The sequence below is a fragment of the Piliocolobus tephrosceles genome, chromosome 5, assembly GCF_002776525.5.
Source record: "Piliocolobus tephrosceles isolate RC106 chromosome 5, ASM277652v3, whole genome shotgun sequence".
Classification (NCBI taxonomy): domain Eukaryota; kingdom Metazoa; phylum Chordata; class Mammalia; order Primates; family Cercopithecidae; genus Piliocolobus; species Piliocolobus tephrosceles.
Window position 1 is genome coordinate 141,471,254 of NC_045438.1, and position 12,905 is coordinate 141,484,158.

General features: G+C 43.3%; 1 non-coding gene across 1 annotated transcript; it reads right to left on the reverse strand.

Moving 5' to 3' along the window:
• Positions 1 to 12,650: 12,650 nt before the first annotated feature.
• Positions 12,651 to 12,723, reverse strand: TRNAR-ACG. The gene has a single exon. It is a non-coding gene; the product is annotated as a tRNA-Arg (tRNA).
• Positions 12,724 to 12,905: the final 182 nt, after the last annotated feature.

Here is a 12,905-nt window from a genome sequence, read left to right on the forward strand (position 1 = left end):
CAGTAACTTAAGTTTTTAAAAGCTCTTTCGACAGTTTAGTGAAGAATATTTTGTAGAGAGAAAAGAATGGATTTAAGGAGATCTGTTAAGTTCCTTTCATCAGAGATGACTGTGACCTGAACAGTATGGTGGCAGTAGAGGTGGTGGGAAGTAGTCAGAGTCTGGTTATATTTTAAAGATAGAATCAAGAGGAATTTCAGAGAACATGGACGTGAAGAGTGGAGTAATAGAATTGGTGATAACTCTGAAGGTTTTTTTTTTTTTTTTTTTTGGTTTAAAAAAATGAAAGGATGTAGTTGCCATTAACTGAAAAAGAGAAGACTGGGGGCAGCAGGACTATTACGAGAAAAAAATGAGAGTCCTGTTTTAGACATGCTAACTGGTATAGCATAAAACATTTAAGTGTAATGCTGAGGAATCACTTGAATACACAAATCTGGAGTTTAATGGAGTGGTCTAGATTGCAGATTCAAATTTATGAGTGGTAGTCATATAAACATTATGTATGCCATGAAAATAGATGAGTGAGTGTATATAGGAAAGAAGTCCAAGGACCAAGCCCTGAGGTATCCCATTATAAAGCTGGCTTTATGCCCAGGCTTGAGTGCAGTGGCGTGATCTTGGCTCACTGCAAGCTCCGCCTCCCAGGTTCAAGCCATTCTCCTGTCTCAGCCTCCAGAGTAGCTGGGACCATAGGCGCCCGCGCCTATGCCCGGCTAATACTTTTGTATTTTTAGTAGAGGCGGGGTTTCACCGTGTTAGCCAAGATGGCCTCGATCTGCTGACCTCGTGATCCACCCGCCTCGGCCTCCCAAAGTGCTAGGATTACAGGCGTGAGCCACTGCGCCCGGCCTTGACTTATATGCTTAACTTGAAATAGGTTCGTTGGAATGTAACCCCACCATAAGTGGAGGTACCTCTGTACATAGAAATACAATAGATTTTTATTTATTTACTTTTTATCTCACAGTCTTACTATATTCTTTTATTATTCTATTTTAGTTATTTTATTAATTTTAGGTTATATTTATTTATATTTATTTTGGGTTATATTTATTTTTTATTTTAGATTCTTTTGCATTTTCTGTATAGACAATCATGTTGCCTATGACTAGAGTTTTATTTATTCCTTTACAATCTAAACTGTGTGTTTTTATTTATTTGTCTTGTGTAATTACGTTAAATAGGACTTCTAGAACAATGTTGAATAAGAGTGGTAAGAGGCCGGGCGCGGTGGCTCATGCCTGTAATCCGCAGCACTTTGGAGGCCGAAAAGGGTAGATCACGAGGTCAGCAGATCGAGACCATCCTGGCTAACACAGTGAAACCCCGTATCTACTAAAAATACCAAAAAATTAGCCGGGCGTTGTGGCGGGCGCCTGTGGTCCCAGCTACCCAAGTCAGGAGACTGGCCTGAACCCGGGAGGCGGAGTTTGCAGTGAGCTGAGATCATGCCACTGCACTCCAGCCTGGGCCACAGAGGGAGACTCCGTCTCAAAAGAAAAAAAAAAAAAAAAAAAAAAAAGAGTGGTAAGAGCAGATATTCTTGTCAGACATTCCCTATATTGAGAAGCCATTCAGTCTTTCACCAGTAAGTATGATATTACATTTTTTTTGCAGATGCTTTTTATCAAGTTGAAGAAGCTCATCTCTATTCCCAGTTTACTGAATTTTTTTTAAAATCATAAATGGGTGTTGAATGTTATTGGATGTTTTCCTATGTCTGTTGAGATGATCATGTGGTTGAACCTTCTGGCCACCAGAATCATGAGCCAAATAAGTCTCTTTTCTTTATAAATTACACAGGCTTAGGTATTCTGTTATAGCAACCCAAAACAGACAACCCACGGAGACAGGCAGACTCCGTGATCAGGGTCTCTGAGGTTGGACTTTCTTAGTCATTCTGCCTGCTCCCAGAAGTTGACATTCTCTAATATTCTATACTTAATACTCCTTTAAAGTAGAAATTTTCATTCTTTTTTACTTTCTTCAGCTCCTATGAATTTTCTGCTCTCTGGATGTAACCATGTTTGCTGCTACTCCCTAAGTGTTTAAGCTTGCTTTCTTTAGGGACAGGCTATTCTCTCTGTCAGCCCTGTTCCACTGAAAGGGGCTTTCTCTGATCCCTAGCCCTGCTCCGTCATTTGTTATGAGCACGCGTTCTACATCTGTAGATTCAACCAATCAAGAATCAAAAATATTTGAAAAAAATAAAAACAACAATGCAACAGTAAAAAAAAAAAAAGTATAGTAACTATTTACATAGGATTTACATTATATTTGGTATTATAAATAATCTAGAGATGATTTAAAGTATACAGGAAGATGTGCATAGGTTATTTTATATAAGGGACTTGAGCATCAGTGGATTTTGGTATTCTTGGGGGTCCTGGAACCAATTCTCCTGGAACATGGAGGGCAGTAGTTCTTTGAGAATTGTGAAGAGAAGCCTGCAAAAGTGTGAAAACTCTTCTTGAGTACTTGATCCTAGGGGTTCTAGAATTTCCTTCTCAGACATAGACACTTAGACTAAATTTAGCAAGTCATAAAATACTGAATTTTTCTTGACCTCTCGCATGGAGGCCTCATCATCATCCTATTGCTATAGATGAGCCAGTATTCCTTTCCCATTTCTACTTGGGAGCACCTATTTTTCCATAGATTTCAGGCTACGTGGTTGCTCTGAGACCTCAACTCTTTCATGGGTTCAAGGAAAATTATGCTTTTCTAGACTATCTGGACTTTTTCTTTCTTTTTCTTTTCTTTTTCTTTCTTTTTTTTTGAAACGGAGTTTCACTCTTATTGCCCAAGCTGGAGTGTAATGGCTCCATCTCGGCTCATTGCAACTTCCGCCTCCCTAGTTCAAGCAATTCTCCTGCCTCAGCCTCCTGACTAGCTGGGATTACAGGCGTGCACCACCATGCCTGGCTAGTTTTTTTGTATTTTTAGTAGAGACAGGGTTTCACAATGTTAGCCAAGCTGGTCTCGAACTCTTGACCTCAGGTGATAGGTGATCCACCCACTTCAGCCTCCCAAAGTGCTGGATTACAGGCGTGAGCCACCATGCCTGGTCTATCCGGACTTTTTCATTGTTAGATTAGGAGCAGTATTTTTTCCAACTTTCTACATTCTAGGTAGAGGCTGGAGTCCCTTTAGGATTTTAATCTGAGCATAAAGGATAGCATCCTCTTCATTGTCTACTGTATTATTTTGCTAATCCTCTGAACATCAAGCATTATGAAAAATCATAGTAAGTTAGAAATAGACCTGTTTACAATAATGGCATATTGAAGACAGGCATCTGATGTTTTTCTAGCCAAAAATTCAGAGACAGAGAGAGAAGAGAAGGAAAGAAGAAAAGAAAGAAAGAAAAAAAGGAGAGAGAGCCATTCATAAGTACAGAAGGACAATAATGGGAAAGGAGAAAGCAGTAGCAAAATTCTGAAAACTAAATAGCAGAAGGGCTAGTGTGATACACAAGGAAAGTTTCACTTTAAGCCAGAATTGGGAAAAGCCAAAGAAGAATATAACTTACCTTGTGAAAGCCAACCCCCAAAATTTCAGGAATTGGTGGTGTTTGTGTACATGTAGTGAACAGGAGATTGAAAATAGATCTCGTTTTAATGCCATTTTGAGGAAATTTAGAGTTATATAACCGCTTGCTCAGTTTCAGAATATGGAGGAAATTTCTAGCAGAATATTTAGAAGACGATTCTATTAAGTGAGTAACATGGATGCTCACTAGCCTGGAGGAGACCAACAAATTTGAAAGGTGTACAACATCCTACAAAGTAATGGAACTTTACCTTATTTTGTCTCCAATTCATTTTTAGGACTATGATCTCCTGGTTGACTGGAAGTTGATTTCTGGAAATCTACTCAACCCTCTTACTGATCCTTACTGATTTCCTGACAGTGGAGGTTTCTCCCAACCACAGTGTTCCAGCCACGTGAATCAAAAGTTATTTTTCCCTTTAAGAACCACACTCAAGTGCTCTGAGCTTCTGATCAGGCCGCGGTTAGCAGGTGTGAAGGTGGACAGTGATACTACCAAATGAGGATAAACATCTCAGTTCCACACTTGGCCTTCTCTGAAACCACCTCAGCTGCTGGTCAAAGGTAAGAGTTTGGGCTCCTGACTGGGCCTTTCAGGTGGGGAATGAGGGAGTAGGGGTATTGGAGTTCAGCGTTTTCTGCAGTGTTCTGTTGGAATAGAGAATTATTGTCTACAAGTTTTCTGTCTTGCTAGGCTGCTCTTTTCCTTGTCATTTGGTTAGAGAAAGCTGGCTTTCTTGTGGCTTTTTTGTCTGTATTAACAGGTTGTTGGCTTCTCTGCACTCAGTCCAGGATACATGAAATTAAAAACAAAAAAAAAAATCAGAACATTTACCACCATCTCTTTCCTCTGGTTGAAAGGTCTCCCGTCAGTTTGCCTTCTCTCCATTTTTCGAAGTCTTCCTATGTTTGTTTTATACATGATGTCCAGGGTTTTTAACTGTGTTTGGTGGGAATGTTAGGAACAATATGACTACATTGTCTTCTCAATCAGCATTTTATTTTATTTTATTTTTTTTGAGACAGAGTCTCACGCTGTCGCCCAGGCTGGAGTGCAGTGGCAGGATCTCAGCTCACTGCAACCTCCCTCTCCCAGGGTTCAAGCAATTCTCCTGCCTCAGCTTCCTGAGTAGCTGGGATTACAGGCACCTGCCACCACAACCGGCTAATTTTTGTTTGTTTGTTTGTTTGGTATTTTTAGTAGGGGCGGGATTTCTCCATGTTGGCCAGGCTGGTCTCAAACTCCTGGCCTCAAGTGATATCCCCACCTTGGCCTCCCAAGTGTTGGGATTGCAGGCGTGAGCCACCACACCCAGCCTCAATCAGCATTTTAGTCTCCTATTCTTTTTTTTTTGAGACGGAGTCTGGCTCTGTTGCCCAGGCTGGAGTGCAGTGGCCCGATCTCAGCTCACTACAAGCTCCGCCTCCTGGGTTCACGCCATTCTCCTGCCTCAGCCTCCCGAGTAGCTGGGACTACAGGCGCCCGCCACTTCGCCCGGCTAGTTTTTTGTATTTTTTAGTAGAGACGGGGTTTCACTGTGTCAGCCAGAATGGTCTCGATCTCCTGACCTCGTGATCCTCCCGTCTCGGCCTCCCAAAGTGCTGGGATTACAGGCTTGAGCCACCGCACCCGGCCTCTCCTATTCTTAAATATATGTGTCAAAGATTAATTTGTGTCCTCCCCTCTCTACCAAATTCATATGTTGAAGTCCTAACACTTACTAATTGAGAATGTGACTATCTTTGGAGATGGGACCTTTGAATGAGGTATTTAGAATTGGCCATAATCCAGTATGACATGTCTTTGCAAGAAAAGATTAGGACACAGACACACCCAGAAGGAAGACGATATTAGGACATGGAGGAGATGGCTATCTGCAAACCAGGGAGAGAAGCATAAAATAAACAAACAAACAAACAAATCTTGTTGACACCATAATCTCTGACCTCTAGCCTCCAGAAATGTAAGAAAATAAATGTCTGTTGTTTAAATCACATGATCTGTGGTACTTTGTTACGGCAGTGATAACAAACTAATACAACGTGTATAGTGCAAGGATCACCAAAGATATATATAGAGAGAGGTGGGGGAGAGAATGAGAGAGATGGAGGGAGGGAGGAAGAATACAAAAAGAGATTTTTAAAATACAATTTAAGGACACAGACTGCAGCAAAAACTTTACACCATATATCATATTATATCATATCTCACTAATATCTTCAGAAGGGAGAGAAACAATACTGTATCTAATAACAAGGACTAGGATCCAGTGAAGAAAAACTTTCATAAAACCAAAAAAAAGCATGGGCGCAGTGGCTCACGCCTGTAATCCCAGCACTTTGGGAGGCTGAGGCAGGCGGATCACCTGAGGTCAGGAGTTTGAGACCAGCCTCACCAACATCGAGAAACCCCGTCTCTACTAAAAATACAAAATTAGCCCAGCATGGTGGCACATGCCTGTAATCCCAGCTACTCAGGAGGCCGAGGCAGGAGAATCGCTTGAATCCGGGAGGCAGAGGTTGCGGTGGGCCGAGATCGTGCCATTGCACTCCAGCCTGGGCAACAAGAGCGAAACTCTGTCTCAGAAAAAAAAAACAACCAAAAAACAAAAACCCAAAAAAGAGGTTTTGGAACTCAAAATTATGTTAATAGGAAATAATTTAAATATGAAGTAAATGTATTTGATGATAGAGTATACAAAAACTGCATGTGGTGTTTCAGGTTCAGTCAGATTGGCAACTTTAAAGGACATATATGTGGCTTAGCCCAAAAAAAAAGAGAACTAGAGGAGGACAGGATAAACCAATCATCCAGAAATACCTAAAGTGCGTTGAAAAGAGGCTGGGTGCAGTGGCTCATGCCTGTAATCCCAGCACTTTGGGAGGCTGGGGCAGGCAGATCATTTGAGGTCAGGAGTTCTATATCAGCCTGGCCAACAAAGTGAAACCCCATCTCTACTAAAAATACAAAAATTAGCCAGGCCTGGTGGCGGGCACCTGCAATCCCAGCTACTTGGGAGGCTGAGACAGGAGAATCACTTGAACCCGGGAGGTGGAGGTTGGGTGAGCCAAGGTTGTGCCATTGCACTCCAGGCTGGGCAACAAGAGTGAAACTCCGTCTCAAAAAAAAAAAAAAAATTGTGGAGATCATACAAAATTGAAAATGTTGATTTCCAGTAACTACTGGAGTTCTTATTGCATGTTCTCAAATGGTAAAGTCATAAATAAAAGACGAAATAGTCAATGATTGCAAAAGAAATCATTGATAATCTTATTGTATTATTGTATAGACAAGGAAATTGTCGTCAGATGAAAACACTAATGTTTTTTTTTTTTGGAGACAGAGTCTTGCTCCCAGGCTGGAGTGCAGTGGCTGCCATCTCAGCTCACTGCAACCTCTGCCTCCCAGGTTCAAGTGATTCTCCTGCCTCAGCCTCCCGAGTAGCTTGGGATTACAGGTGCCCACCACCATGCCTGGTTAATTTTTGTATTTTTAGTAGAGACAGGGTTTCACCATTTTGGCCAGGCTAGTCACGAACTCCTGACCTCAAGTGATCCACCCGCTTCGGCCTCCCAAAGTGCTGGGGTTCCAGGCATGAGCCACCGCACCAGACCTGAAAATTCTAAAGTTTTTTTGTTCCTAATAAATAATTGACAGTGCTTTAGTCACACCATGTAGGGAGTGATTTTTCACATGGCTTCCATCATGTAGCATATTCCATCCAGTCTTTCCTCTTTTTTTCCTTGAAGACTTCTTGCCACCCTCAAAAACTAAATTGATGAACTAGACTCAGGCTTTTTAGTTTTCCACACCATATAACAAATGAATAACACAGGTGTCATCAAAAATAAATTCCTTAAACTGTATTCTACAAAGATAGAGCTACACTTGTAAAAATTACAAAGCCTATAGAAAGCCCTACCAAATTGAAATTCAGGATCTTCAGTTTACTAAGCAAGCTCTTTAACTAGCCAACCCATACAGCTCTCTTGAATGAAAAAAGAAAAGCAGGAAAAGAAATTTAGTATGAGGAGTTTACCATTTTTACACACTAGAAATTGGTGTAAGAGAGGCCAGACGCAGTGGCTCACTTCTGTAATCCCAGCACTTTGGGAAGCTGAGGCGAGTGGATCACATGAGGCCAGGAGTTCCAGACCAGCCTTATCAACATGGTGAAACCCCATCTCTACTAAAAAACACAAAAATTAACTGGGCATGGTCGCAGGCGCCTGTAATCCCAGCTACTCAGGAGGCTGAGGCAGGAGAACTTCTTGAACCTGGGAGGCAGAGGTAGCAGTGAGCTAAGATTTCACCATGGCCCATGGAGTGCCTGGGCAACAGAGCAAGGCAAGACTCCGTCTCCGACTCTCTCTCTCTCTTTCTTTCTCTCTCTCTCTCTCTCTCTCTCACACACACACACACACACACACACACACATAGAAAAAAAAAGAAATTGGCTTAAGGGAAGAAAATATGTATTTATTGATGAAAAACAAATGCAATACAACAGCATTACAGAGTCTGGAGTGTGCTCAAAGGGACTATGCCCCTGGTAAATTGATAGCACTTTACTGATGTTACCACATCAATAACCACAAGAAGATGTGAGAATTAACATACAATATCATATAGTGGGTAATTTTAAGTTTTCTAGTAATATAAGAAAGCAGAGTTAAGCCAGTGAAATTAATTTCAATTTTTTTTTTTTTTTTTTTTTTTTTAAAGAGAAGGGGGCTCGCTGTATTGCCTGCCATAGTCTCAAACTCCTAGGTTCAGGAAATCCCCCTTCCCACAGCCTCTGGAATAGCTGGGATTACAAGAGCATACCACTGCGCCCAGGTACTTCTAATATATTTTAACTCCTAATATTATCATTTAAACATGTTATCAAGAAAATATGAGATTTCTTTTTTCTTTCTGTTTTTGTGCTACGTTTTTGAAATATGTGTGAGCAGCTGTTGCGGACAGTGCTGCTCTAGAATACTCAGGGGAAAATAAAGTATTTTAACTTCAAATACAATCTCTGTAGTTTTTCAGTGGAGTGGGATGGGGGCCCAATGTGCTTATCATATCGAAGGTCAAAGGCTTCTTTTCCTTAGTATAATATTTTCAATGTTCATTCATGTTGTAGCCTGTATTAGAATTTCATTTCTTTTTATAGTCGAGTAATACTTTTTTTTTTTTTGAGATGGAGTTTCACTCTTATCGCCCAGGCTGGAATGCAATGGGGCCATCTCGGCTCACTGCAACCTCCGCCTCCCAGGTTCAAATGATTCTCCTGCCTCAGCCTCCCGAGTAGCTGGGATTACAGGTGGCCACCACTACACCAGGCTAATTTTTGTATTGTTAATAGACACGGGGTTTCACCATGTTGTTCAGGTTGGTCTGGAATTCCTGACCTCAGGCGATCCACCTGCCTCGGCCTCCCAAAGTGCTCGTATTACAGGCGTGAGCCATCGCACCGGGTCGAATAATACTCTCTATTTGATTTTTTTTTTTAGTTGTCTTTCCAGAGATCTCTTTCAGCCAACCTCTTTCTCAGCGTCAGTAAAAGACAGGAGATTAAGAGAATGCAATTTCAGAAGAGAACATTTTGTTTAAGGGGAGATGTCTTTTTCAAAAAATTTATTTATTTGATTAGAGACAGGGGTCTCACTCTGTTGTCCAAGCTGGCCTTCTGTTCCCGGCCTTAAGGGATCCTTCCGCCTCAGCCTCCTGAGTAGGTGGGTGTAGTTACAGGGTCACACCACCACGCCCAGGTTGATATTGTCTTTCTATGATAAAGCCACCACAGAACAGAACAAAACAATGCGACGAAACCTACAAGTTATTAAAAACGAAAACAAAAATAAAAATCTTGAAAGTAGAAGGGAATTACTTCGGTTGGTTAAAGCCCAGTGATATAAGACTGTGAGTCTCACCCCTGGTAGACGCTCAATTTTTTGCCTTCTACCGTGGAAGTTCTCTGTTAGTGTTAGTTGCAAAAAGTGGACGATAAAAGAAAACGCACGAATACAGTGCTGCTTACAGTCTGCTCGGCATCACCCAGCTAAAAATTAATGGGCCTCATCAAAGAATCGACCTAGAATCATTGGAGGTAAGTCCCAGAAAACTGGGTATAACACTCCTTCTCATGGATTCTCCAGCACGCTGAAGTTTGAGTAGCATTTTACGGAGCTCCGAATCCTTTGGACCGTCCCCCACACCCACCGCTTTTTTACCGGCTCACAGCCAAGAGAAAGTGGATCCAATGAGGTCTAGGCGCGTGAAGAGTTCGTTGAGTTCCCAGCACCCATCACATCGCACATTGTCCATCGTCGATACACTCGATAAATATTGAGAATACCACAAATTAAGGTGTCTTTTGCTTGTGCGTATTCTCTTTCCTGCGACACCTCGATTTCCTTTGCAAGTTCCTCCACAATGCCCCAGGCGTCGGGGATCAAATTCAGAAACACCTGGAAAGGAGAGACATCTGTTTTATCAAACACCGCCCCAAGAATGTCTCTTCCTTACACCCTCTCCCTCTTGTTGCATGTTTAACGTTTGTCTGGGATCCCTTTCAAATCTGATTTCTTAGTGTCAGTCTGTAGCAGGGAGGCTCGCACGCTCTTCTTGGTGCGATCATGGGGCGGGACGGTGAGATCGAGGCTGAATCGCGTTCGCAGGCATGGGACAGGGCATTACCAAGATTGCCGAACTGAGGGCCTAAGGGAGACACTGATACCTATTCTTCACAGCCGCACCTTTCTTGATGCAATATTTCTCCAGGCGATGTCCCTTCTTTTTCGTCCAGGACCTATGCTCAGGGACAAAGTTGTGCAGGAAAGGGTCTGAAGAGTGGAAGCCTGCCCAAGGCGGGGGAAAATCAATGAAGAAATTGTCTGGGTAAGCATAGGCACAGAATAAACAAACAAACAAACAAACAAACAAACAAACAAACAAACGAAAAGATATTTGATTTAAAATAGTAAAAAAAGTGGTCGGGCGCGGCGGCTCACGCCTGTAATCCCAGCACTTTGGGAGGCCAAGGCGGACGGATCACCTGAGGTCAGGAGTTCGAGACCAGTGTGGCCAAAATGGCGAAACCCCATCTCTACTAAATATATCCCCCCAACCAAAAAAAAAAAAAAAAAAAAAATAGCCGGAGGTAGTGGCATGCTCCTGTAATCCCAGCTACCCAGGACGCTGAGGCAGGAGAATCGCTGGAACTCGGGAGGCAGAGGCTGCAGTGAGTCGACATCGCGCTACTGCACTCCAGCCTGGGCAACAGGGCAACACTCCGTCTCAAACAAAACAAAAGTAAAAAAAAAAGAAAAAAAGAAAAATGTCGGTCGGTCGCGGTAGTTTACGCCTGTAATCCCGGCACTTTGGGAGGCTGAGGCGGGCAGATCACTTCAGTTCAGGAGTTCAAGACTCACCTGGCCAACATGGCGAAACCCCATCTCTACTAAAAATTCTTTTCCTTCCTTCCTTCCTTCCTTCCTTCCTTCCTTCCTTCCTTCCTTCCCTCCTTCCTTCCTTCCTTTTTTTTGGTTTTGTTTTGGCGGGTTTCACTCTTGGGGGTCGAGCTGGAGTGCAGTGGTGCGATCTCGGCTCCCTGCAACCTCTGCCTCCCGGGTTCAAGCGATTCTCCTGCCTCAGCCTCCCGAGTAGCTGGAATTACTGGCGCCCACCACTACGCTCGGCTAATTTTTGTATTTTTAATAGAGACGGAGTTTCACCATGTTGGCCAGGTCGGTCTCAAACTCCTGACCTCAAGTGATCCACCCGCCTCGGCCTCCCAGAGTGCTGGGATTATAGGCGTGAGCCACCGCGCCCCTCCTAAAAACACAAAAATTAGCCAGGGCTGGCGGCGGGCACCGGCAGTCCCAGCTATTCCGGAGGCTGAGACACAAGAATGACTTAAACTTGGAGGCAGACGTTGCGGTGAGCCGAGATGGCGCCACTGCACTCCAGCCTAGGCGACAAAGGGAGATCCAGACTCAAAAGAAAAGAAGAAAAGTCGGTCGGTCAATACTTTTTTTTAATTTGGATTTTAAAAATTAAGATATAATTAACATAACATAAAATCCAACTTTTGAAAGTGTACAATTCACTGCTTTTTAGTGTATTCACAGACGTGTGCAACTATCACCATTATCTAATTTCAAAGCATTCTCATCACCCCAAACAAACTTTGTACTCATTCCCCTCTTTCTCCAGCCCCTGGCAAATATTAACAATTTCTCTCTTTACATATTTGTCTGTTCTGGACACTTTCTATAAATGGAATCATACAATATGTAGCTTTTCGTGTTTGGCTTCCTTAGCAAAATATGTTCAAGGTTCATTCACTTTGTAGCACGTATTGTAACTTTATTTTATTTTATTTTATTTATTTTGCGACAGTGTCTTGCTCTACAGCCCAGGCTGGAGTGCAGTGGCGCCATCTCGGCTAACTACAACCTCCGCCTGCCAGGTTCAAGCGATTCTCCTGCCTCAACCTTAGGAGTAGCTGGGATTGCAGATGGCTACTTTTAGTATTTTTAGTAGAGCCATGTTTAGTAGAGCCGTGTTGGCCAGTCTGGTCTCGAACTCCTGACCTCAGGTGATCCGCCTGCCTTGGCCTCTCAAAGTGCTGGGATTACAGACGTGAGCCACCACGCCTGACCTAGAACTTTCTTTCTTTTTGTCGTCGAATGTTTGAATTTTTTGAGTTGTCTTTCCAGGGATCTCTTTGAGCCAACCCATTTCTCAGTATCAGTTGGGGGGAAATAAGGGAGAGATTTAAAAAAATGCAATTTCCAGGCCGGACGCCGTGGCTCAAGCTTGTAGACCCAGCGCTTTGAGAGGCCAAGGGCGAATTGCCTGAGCCCGGGAGTTTGCGACCAGCCTGGGCAACACGGTGAAACCCCCGTCTCTACTAAAATACAAAAAATTAGCTGAGCCTGGCGGCGTCCACCTGTAGTACCAGCTATATGGGAGGCTGAGGCAGGATAATTGCTTGAACCCGGGAGGCAGAGGTTGCAGAGTGCCGAGATGCAGCCACTGCGCTCCAGCCTGGGCGACAGAGCGATACTCCGTCTCAAAAAAAAAAAAAAAAACTAGCCGTCGAGCCAGCCAGGAGTCGAACCTAGAGTCTTCTGATCCGTAGTCAGACGCGTTATCCATTGCGCCACTGGCCCACGGTTGTGTGTGCAATTACTGGCCCCTCACTCTGCGTCTGTTGATTATAGCTGATGTGTCCGCTGTTCTTGCTCCGTCCCCTTCTCCCCCTTCCCCCTCCCCCTCCCCTCCTCCTCCTCCTCCTCCTCTTTCTCCTTCTCCTTCTCCTTCTCCTTCTCCTTCTCCTTCTCCTTCTCCTTCT